General features: G+C 37.9%; 1 long non-coding RNA gene across 1 annotated transcript in view; it reads left to right on the top strand.

Annotated features, from left to right (window-relative positions):
- The window catches only part of LOC128248564 (uncharacterized), a 69,981-nt gene that overhangs the window by 57,047 nt on the left and 3,627 nt on the right, over window positions 1–9,307 (top strand). The window contains exon 2 of the long non-coding RNA XR_008264737.1: window positions 3,050–3,149. This is a non-coding gene — a long non-coding RNA (uncharacterized LOC128248564). The remainder of the gene's footprint in view (window positions 1–3,049; window positions 3,150–9,307) is intronic.

Genomic DNA, 9,307 nt, shown 5'->3' with positions numbered 1-9,307 from the left:
AGTGCTCAACTGGTACTTATTTTATCAATCTAAAAGGATGAAAGGCAAAGTTCACCTCAGTGGAATTTGGACTCAGAGCATGGAGATGGATGAAATGTTGCCAAGCATTTTTCCTGGCATATTAATGATTCTGCCAACTTAAACAAGTATATAATATTAGCATGTAACATGGGTGTTGATGAATGAGTGGGGTAGATAGTAGTTGAGCACTATTTTGCAGTGCTTTACTGGCCCTTGTCTAATTGGTTGCAGAAGAATGAAAAGTAAAGTCACAACTCACCACTTCTTGGTAAGGATTTGAATTCAGAAAGTAAAAAGAAATGGATGGAACTATATACTGTCAGTCTTTCTAGTCTGTCACGCTTTCAGTTCTGCTGATCCATTGCTCAATATTAATATTGATTTGTAAGACCTAGGATAGAAAATAAGGACTCAAATAATGAAATCAACCCAATACTTGACAGTTATTTAATTTCATCAACTTCTGAAAAGAGGGAAGTTAAAACTGAACTCATGCCTCTGTTCTAGTTGGTGGGGTTTGCAATCAGGACAAAGAAATGGAACAAAACCCCATAAACTAATTCATGTCTAGCATGCTAACATTTCTGTCAATCTACCACAGAAATATTCTTTACAATTTTGGCACAAGGCCAGCAATTTTTTGTGGAGGAAGCAAATCAACTATTTTGATCTCAGTACTTGACTGGTACTTATTTGATCAACCTTCAAGAGATGAAAGGCATTGGCAGTATTTGAACTCAGAATGTAAATAGTTGGCAAAAAGTGCCACTAATCATTTTGTCCAGTGTGCTAATGGTTCATTAATATTAATATTTTCTAAGGCAGTGAGCTGGCAGAATTATTAGCATGTGAAATGCTTAGTGCCCTTTCGTCTGTCTTTAAGTTCTGAGTTCAAATTCTGCCAAGGCCAACTTAACTTTTCATTCGTTTGGGCTCAATATATTGAAACCAATATATACTTGTTTAAGGTGACTAGTTGGCAGAATCATTAATATGCCAGGAAAAATGCTTGGCAACATTTCATCTATCTTCATATTCTGAGTCCAAATTCCACTGAGGTTAACTTTACCTTTCATCCTTTTAGATTGATAAAACAAGTACCAGTCGAGCACTGGGGTGTCAATGTAATTGACTTTTTCCTTCCCCAAATTTGCTGGACTTGTGCCAAAATTTGAAACTAATATTTGTCAATATGTGTTACATGGCTATAAGGCTGTGAGCTGGCAGAATCATTAGCATACTGAGCAAAATGCTTAGCATTTCATCCATTTTTATGTTCTGAAATCAAATGCTGCCAAGGTCGACTTTGCTTTTCATCCTTTAGGGATAGATAAAACAAGTATGAGCTGAGCACTGGGGTCAATGTATTCAATTTACGCCTCCCTTAAAATTGTTAGGTTTGTGCCAAAATGTGAAATGCTTAGTGCCCTTTTGTCTGTCTTTATGTTCTGAGTTCAAATTCTGCCAAGGCCAACTTTACCTTTCATTCTTTTGGGCTCAATAAAATAAATACCAGTTAAACGCAGGGGTCGATTTAATTGACTTACCTGCTTCTCCTCAAAATTGCTGGCCTTGTGCCAAAATGTGAAACCAATATTAGTATTTTCCATGATAAACACAATGTTACAAGCAATTTGGAAAATCACTGAATCTATGATATTGATTTATTAATTTTTCATTGAATCATGCTTTTAGAATGGAATGGTTCTGGTCCTTGCTCTCTGACTATATTCCATTATTCAAAACATCCTTTTTAGTGAACACAGAATTAATCAATCACAAATAGACACTCTCCAGCCTCTGACCCACAAGTGTGCTGTCTCTTTTCTCTAACTTTTCTGTCGCTACAGTAATAGCTCCCTTTTGGAAGCTATTATTGTAGAGATAAAAAGGACCTTAAGAGGTATAAAACCTTGTTGGCCCCATACCTCCACCGCTCATGCATCTTCGACCCATTTATCTCTCCTCCTTTCATTCACCCTTATTGCATCCACCCCACTCAACTCTTCAGCAATTACCATGCACAATCCATTTTTTCTCCAAACATTGGCCTTTTGCAATCTCCTCTCTGCTTCTGTTTTCTTGGCAGGCGTTGACCTGCAACAATTTAAATGGTACATTAACGGCATCACCCTCGCCAGTAAGGGTCATGGGTACTGCGTCTTCCTCTAGACAAAGCAACAGAATATTAAAAAAAGTGTTGTAATCAAAACATTATTACATCGAAAATTTTTGTGTTAGGATAGTTTATTCCGTACTCAAATAAATCCAATCATTTTATTATTGTAGCTCTCACACGCAGACAGACAGACAGACAGACAGGCAGGCAGACACACACACACACACACACACACACACACACACACACACGCAAGCACACACACACACACACACACACACACACACACACACACACCACACACGCACGCACACGCGTACGCACAATTCAATATTATAGATAAGTAACGGAGGATATTTAAAAAGCAATTTCTAATCTTCACCAATCAACAATAAAAAATGTAATACCAATATTAAGACTTGTTTTTGTATACTGTTGATTGAGCAGATCTATGATCTAAGGCGTTCCAACCGGAACCATTCCTTTATTTTGTAAACCAAGAATTACATTATATCCAGGTTGTTAATGAAGTTGTATGTCTATATGAGCGCTTGATGACCTTTTCCAAATTATTATTGTGTGTTCAAAATAAAGAATATTTCTCCTTCGTCGTCGTTATTTAACCACCATATTGAATGGTGATGTATGATGCTGTTGTTTAACTATGATGTAAGTGGTGGTGATGGTGGTTGTGTGTGCTGTAGTAAATGTTTAAACACGATATAAGTGATGGTGTATCGTTAGAGCATGATTTAGGTATAGTATGTTCTTGTTTGTGCACGATATGGGTCATATGTGCTATCTTTGTTAAGTATCAACATCGTCTTGATAGAGAAAACTTAGGAACAAAGACGTTCTAGCTATGACTAGCTCATCGTTATAAATTATTCAATGTGTACTTTTTTTTAGAGATTGTTCAATGTGATTTGGGAGAGACTTGACTGCTATTTCTAGCAGGCCGAATAATGACGTAAGAAGTTCCCTTGCTGGATCGTAAATATAATACAAGGTAAATAATCTTACATAATCCCAAAGTTGTTTCCCTTGAATTGCATGCTTTTTTTTTATTGATATTCTTCAGCTTAATATAAGCGCTAGATTCACAGAATCGTTAGAGCTTCGGAAAATAATTTCTTTTGATATTTATTCCGACTCTTTACGTTCCGAGTTCAAATCCTTCCTTTGCCTTTCATCCATTTGGAGTTGATAAAATAAAGTACTAATAAAGAAATTCGTGGATCTGCGTTCTAAGTCCATGTCCCTTGAAGAATATGATTTTAGAACGTAAAGGACCTTCACTACATATCGTACTCGGTAACACGAAGTACTAGTCAAGGACTGGAGTCGATTTAATAGACGAGATTCTCTTCCAAAATGTATAGGTGACCTTGTCAGAAGTTAATATAAAGAACTGGTCGAATTGGCAGAATGACGGACAAAATTTATGTGCAGTCTCTTATGTTCAAAATTCAAATTCCTACAGAAGTCAACTTCCATTTTAGTTTCTCCAGGGGTCGATAAAATAAGTACTCGTCAAATACTGGGATAGATTTAATCGACTGGTATTATCTTCAAAAGATTATGGTAATTTGTTTGTGTTAGTAACCAATATTATGAAGTTCGAAAGGAATGGCAGAATCGATAGAGCTTGGGACAAAATGCTTTGCAGTATTTATTTCGAATCCTACTGGGGTAGATAAAATACCAGGGTTGATTTCGCCGGCTATACTTTCCTTAATATATGTGGTCTCGTTACAGTAATAAAACCGAATACGATGGGGCTAATTTACAGAACGCTGAAAATGCATTTATTGTATTTTCTCCACGTTACGAGTTCAAATCTTGCGTTTAGCTTTTCTTCTGCCAGTAATGACTATTCGACCGACTAAAGATTTTTTTTTTTTTTTTTTTTTTTTTTTTTTTTTTTGCAAATTTATGATCTGGTGGGTCGTCCAGTATTTTCCTTTAGAATATTGTGTACGAACGGTTTATGAGATCCAAAGACGGGAAACGATTACCTGTTCCGAAATTTTCCATTTCTTTTCTCTTTTTGTAAGTAAGTCGTAAGGATTCAAGTTCGATCGAACTCTGGCATCTTTGGAAATCGTATGTATATTATACGTTGCGGCTTTCCTATAGCTAGCGACTCCTTTGCTTCTTCTCACATCCTGGATGCTGCAACCAGGGCGAGATCCACAGTTTCTGCGGCCGAGAGGAACAAAATTCTGAAGTACCGCGATCTGTCGGCCAACTACATTTTTCCATCCTTTGGCGTTCGAGACGTTTGGTGGGGGTCGGACCACTGACTGCGAGATTCCTGTCTTCACTGGCAGCTCGCCTAGCAGAGGTAACTGCTGAAGCTCGTGAGGGCGCTTGGTTGTTCCTGCGCATCAGCCTCGCCATCACCCGTGGCAACGCTGCAAGCGTGCTGGCGTGCTTCAATAGTCATTAGAGTGGTTTTTCAGCGCCCCCAAATTTTCAACCTAAGGTGGTGAATTGATTCCTTTTTTTTTTTGCCCTTCTTCCCATTCTTATGTATATATTTAAGTCTAATATGATAAACACAACTTATATCTTTGTACTCTTGTTGATCGGACAGATTTCAACTGTACTGAACATTATTATATATAATACATCATTTATAGAAATTTGAATTTTATTTTTTGGCAATATATAGCACAAAGAACTTAGGTTCGATATTTGTAAAAGATCGCTTAGTTTGCCTACTATATAGCACTAGCAGAGCCGGAGCTACACAACAGGTGATCTAGGTAATCGTTTACGAAGCTGAAGTCTGGAGAAGTGGGAACGCAAATTCTGAATAACTTAAAATGTCTTAATCCAACTGAAAATGCTACATCTCAGTAATGAAGAGAACAGGGGAAGCCACTCTCGAAATAGCGTCGTATAGAGGATAGACTTGCAATGGTCTTCTACTGGGATGATTTGGTGTGGAACATTTCCAATTTTATCAGATAACAGATTTACTTGGTGATATACAATAATAATAAAACGCAATTTTTTTTTTGTGCGCATGTTAATTAAACTTTTTCGACTGCATTTTCTGTTAGTATAAAGAGGGTGATGGCTAATTAAGGAGGTGCACAACGTAGGACTGAGAGAAGTGGAAGTACGTTGATGGCCTGCGAAAAATGGGTAGGACTGAGAGAAGATGAGAGATATATTATAAAGGTTGGAGAAGGGGGAGTAAATTGTAGAGCTTGGAGAAGGAGATTACATTATAGTGGCTGGAAGACGAAGCATAATATAGAGCTTGCAGTAGGGAAAGCGTTTAATAGAGCTGGGAGAAGGGGTGGCATATTGTAGAGTAAAATGAAATAGAGTACATCGTAAGGCTGTGAGAAGGAGACTACATGGTTGGATTAGGAGAAGGGAAAGCATATTGTAGAGCTGGGAGAATAAGGGAGTACATTGTAGGGCTGGGAGAAGAAGAGTACTTTGAAGGGCTGGACGAAAAGGAGTATGTAGGACTGGCTGAAGGGAAAGTACACTGTAAGACTGGGAGAAAGGGAAGTATATTGTAGAACAAGGAGAAAGGGAATACATTGTAGAGCTGGGAGAATAAGGGAGGTACATTGTAAGCCGAGAGAAGGGGATGTACGTTGTAGGGCTGGCTTCAGGTGCTGACTATTCTGGTGCTGGTCCCGCATAACAGTATAATTTACACATGACATTGTAATATCACATACGTAACAAAGGCGGTGAGCAGGCAGAATCGTTAGCACGCTGGTCGAAATGCTTTGCAGTATTTCGTTGTCTTCACATTCTGAGTTCAAATTCCACCAAGAAGCCCATCGTATATATATTAGTCTGGTCCTATGAATAATTTTGTACAATCCAATGATTGAGGCATTGTCATATATATCGTGGATCAGACTAACATAGTGTCTAGCTGCAACTAAAATGAACTTTTAATCAAAACTGAAATGCAAGCTTTATATATTATCACATAAAACTTCCCGAAGATTCTCTTTATATTATATCAAGGAAACGTTTCTCTTCTGAAATCACACCTTACCGTCTTTAATCAAAGGGAATGATATATTGGATAACAAATTCTTAGATCAGTGGTTCCCAACCTGTAGTCCACGGACCCCTGGTGGTCCGCGCAAAGGTAGCGCTGGGGGTCCGTGAACTAAATTCAAAATTTCATATATATATATATATATATATATATATATATATAGGCTAATTAAAAATATGCTTAACTTTTCTCTGTAGGCGCAGGAGTGACTGTGTGGTAAGTAGCTTGCTTACCAGTCACATGGTTCCGGGTTCAGTCCCACTGCGTGACACCATGGGCAAGTGTCTTCTACTATAGCCTCGGGCCGACCAAAGCCTTGTGAGTGGATTTGGTAGACGGAAACTGAAAGAAGCCCGTCGTATATATGTATATGTATATATGTGTGTTTGTGTTTGTTCTCCCAACATTGCTTGACAACCGATGCTGGTATGTTTACGTCCCTGTAACTTAGCGGTTCGGCAAAAGAGAACCGATAGAATGAGTACTAGGCTTACAAAGAATAAGTCCGGGGGGCGATTTGTTCGACTAAAGGCGGTGCTCCAGCATGGCCGCAGTCAAATGATTGAAACAAGTAAAAGAGTAAAGAGTTAATGCCGATGATGGTTTGTCTGCTCGAAAATCTGCAATATTTCTCGAAGTTACAACAGTTTAATAACTCTTTCTACTTACAGTAGAAAGCACAATGTCTGAATTTTGAGAGAGGAATATAGTCGGTTATATCGACCCCAGTACTCAACTGCTATTTATTTTATCGGTCCTGAAAGGATGAAAAGCAAAGTCGACATGGACGAAATGTGTCGTTACATAATAAATGAGTCATTTTTGCTATCTAAACAATACACAAAAACTGCTAAAATTCACTTTCCGTTTCTTTCTTGAGAAGCCAGAATATTTATAACAGTTGGTTTCGACCCACATTTTGCTACATTGTAATCACGCCTTGATCATGTGCGCAAACTTCCTTTCAGTCCAATCAACGACTTTTGCTCACGTGATAGTCTGGTGGTATGACTAGAACTTTCAATGAAGAGAGCCTTCAAATACAGCTCATTCGAGCGCAAAAAAATTTCGGAGTGATCCGATCTTCGGCAGATGTCCCTCTCGCCATATAACTGTTTTCACCGCTACATATTCAACCTGGCGTGGTAGATGAAGAAACACACCACGGTAACACGGCAACTAGAATATATGTATTTGTGTGTAAAAAATTAACCTGTCCCTCGAATTTCTGACGAAGATTTCCTGCACTTTACGTCATTTCATCTAAATATTCTTCTTCGTGTAATGCATGAACACTTTCTGCATTAATGTAGCAATAAATATGTTCTTATACATAAAATAAGTCTTTTTCTACATATTCGTCACAGTTCCTTGAAACTGGTCACTGACTCAGTTCTATAGGAGCTGAAGTGGAACTGATAGTTTCACAATAGCAATAATCTTGACGCCTCAGCAAGTAATTCAGAAGTGAATTTAGAAGTTTTCGTGAGTGTTTTTAGATTTTATCTTATCAACGCAACGATCAGAAACCAACCCTTTGCGTCTACAATTACACCAAGGAAAATGACATTCAAACTTTCTCAACGTTTTGCCATTCTTAGTAACGGCAACATTTGCTTTTTGTTTATCAAAAAAAAAAAAAATGTAATAAAAAAAATCTCGAGATATTTTTTTGTCCTCTTCTTCATACACTGGGGCAGATGATAACCACTAATTATTCCTCGTCAAAATTGCTGACTTTATGCCTATATCAAAAACCTTTACTATTGTTGATGATGTTATTGTTGTTGGCGCTTTACATTGTGAGCTCAAATATCGTCGAGCACAACTTTTCCTTTTATCCCTTCAAGGTGATAAGATAAATCTAAATGTAAAGAACCAGAACAAATACTGAGGCTCTAACGATTACATCGCTGATTTGATCAATTATAACCGTTTCCCCACAATCGTTGGCTGAGCGTCAAAATTAGAAATCAAAATTGTTGTATATGAAAGGCGAGTTGACACCAACAGTAGAACGTTTTCGTGACTCTAAATTCTGAGCTCAAATGTCGTCTAGGTTGACCTGACTTAGTCATTAAGTCCTCCAAAGTCCGTGCAATAAGAACCAATTGCTGTTGCTGTTTAGAATTTGATACTATAGTCAAGCGTAATAAATATATTTTGACTGATGCAGTAGCCTGTTTGTCAGAGGTTTTCTCGGCATGTAGCCAGATACTTTGTAAGAAAGAAAGAAAGAAAATACCAGGGAAAAACAACTTGGTGTGAATGTATATTAAACGCAGGCATATGATTAATTGAGTATTTAAACAACGAAAAGATGGGGACTTATTAGATGACATTGTGTCTAACATACATATACACTTTAACATACAAGTCTGCGGGTTGTTGGTCGGCCTGTAGTGGTGACTGATTGAGTTGATGAATGAAAAATGTTTCTTGGGCGGTGTGCAGGGCCGGCTCGTGAAATTTTTTTCCCCACGAGTGTTTCGGACACCAGTAAAGTACTCATTTGCATACAGCCAGTCAGAGCTTTGTCAAGTTAACAAATGTTGGCATTCAAAATGGCGACCTCCGATTACCATGCGAATCTTGTATTGTGTTCTGATTCAGATGTCAATAAGATCGATATTGAACACGTACGCTTGTTAGCGGGAGGTTTGAATTACTATAGCAATCAAAGATAATATTTTGGACGAATATGAAAGTATGGAAACTGAAGAATTTATAAATACACTGTTGTCAATATTCTGAAAACAGCACTCCGCCGAGGTCGACTTTGCCATTTATCCTTTCGGGGTCGATAAATTGAAGTACCAGTTGCGTACTGTGATCAGTCTAATCGACTGGTCCCCTCCCCAAAATTTCGGGCCTTGTGCCTTGAGTAGAAAAGAATATTTGTAAACAACGTGTTATGTCTCCGGTAATTTTATTTCATGTAAATAAATCTTATTTAGCTGTAATTTTTAGAAGGTGGGTAGTGTAAAAATTAACACTTCCTTCTCCAAGCCTAGATTCGAAACTGAACCTAAGAATTCTCGGTCGTCCAAACCACCACGATCAACAGGCGCGAAAACAGGTTTTCTTTGTCCTGTCAAAAAGTGATTGATGATCTCCCTTTA

This window comes from Octopus bimaculoides, chromosome 8 (genome assembly GCF_001194135.2).
Source record: "Octopus bimaculoides isolate UCB-OBI-ISO-001 chromosome 8, ASM119413v2, whole genome shotgun sequence".
Classification (NCBI taxonomy): Eukaryota; Metazoa; Mollusca; class Cephalopoda; order Octopoda; family Octopodidae; genus Octopus; species Octopus bimaculoides.
The sequence above is the reverse complement of the archived record's forward strand: the minus strand, read 5'-3'. Positions and strand labels throughout refer to the sequence as shown.